This window comes from Argiope bruennichi, chromosome 4 (genome assembly GCF_947563725.1).
Source record: "Argiope bruennichi chromosome 4, qqArgBrue1.1, whole genome shotgun sequence".
NCBI lineage: Eukaryota > Metazoa > Arthropoda > Arachnida > Araneae > Araneidae > Argiope > Argiope bruennichi.
The window spans coordinates 63,606,783-63,607,750 of NC_079154.1; the positions used below are offsets into that span (position 1 = coordinate 63,606,783).

Consider the following 968-nt stretch of genomic DNA (forward strand, 5'->3'; position numbering starts at 1 on the left):
ACTTTATATTTGAACAACCGGAAAGACGGACTTACTTTGAACATAGTTTACTCAAAATTTGATTAAAATCGGCAAATTTAATGTAAAGACCATTTACCAAATTCCATCCATCTAGCTCAAACCTTTTTTGAGTTATCTTTGTCGCAAACAGGAACTCGGGGAGGTCTAAAATATGGAAATTCATCAAAATCTCGAGTTCGAATAATACTTTCTCTATACTGTTTTTACGAGAAAGTAAAAAAGTGCGTGCCAACTTAGGTAGATCTAGGCTCCATTTCCAGCCTTGAAGAATATTCTGGATGATTTCTAAATATCACAAGACGCATTACCAATAACGAGTTCACAGATAATCTGTCAGACTTTATAAACATTATTATTTTTTTTAAAAGTAAGCTAATTGGGTACATTGAAGCGATACATAATATTTTTGAATTGCAAAATGGACGCGTGAGGAACTAAAAATTACAAACTGCCGTGACCAGGATTCGAACCTGGGTTATTGCGGCCACAACGCAATGTACTAACCACTATACGATCACGGCTTCAAGGACGAATGCTACAAGAAGGGTTAAGTGACACTGAAGTTGAAAAACTGCTCTATTTTTTTTTTCGTCGGACGAAAGAGTGAGGCAGTCAGGCATGACCATCAGCTGACACTGGGCAGACATGCACCTTCTCCGAATTCTAAAATCATTCAGAAGAAAAGACGAATGAATGGCAACAAAAGGCTTTGTATTGTGCAATATTAAGTGTTATCATGAAGTGTCTTTTAAAATTTGTTATTGTGGTTTATAAAATTTGAGAGTTGTTTTTATATTCCTAATTTGAGGTAGGAAAAAAAAAATTACTAAATAAGAAACCCATTTATTACATGGATAAAGCCCTAAATTATTTTTCTGAGAAAAAAATGCTTTTTTAATCAAAGTATTTGCATTACAATAGAGTCTCGTTTATACGGATCTCCAACA

The 968-nt window shown here is 34.2% G+C and overlaps 1 non-coding gene across 1 annotated transcript; it reads right to left on the minus strand.

The window, feature by feature from the left end:
- Nucleotides 1-470: 470 nt before the first annotated feature.
- Trnah-gug (transfer RNA histidin (anticodon GUG)) lies at nucleotides 471-542 on the minus strand. The gene has a single exon. It is a non-coding gene; the product is annotated as a tRNA-His (tRNA).
- Between the last annotated feature and the right edge of the window lie 426 nt (nucleotides 543-968).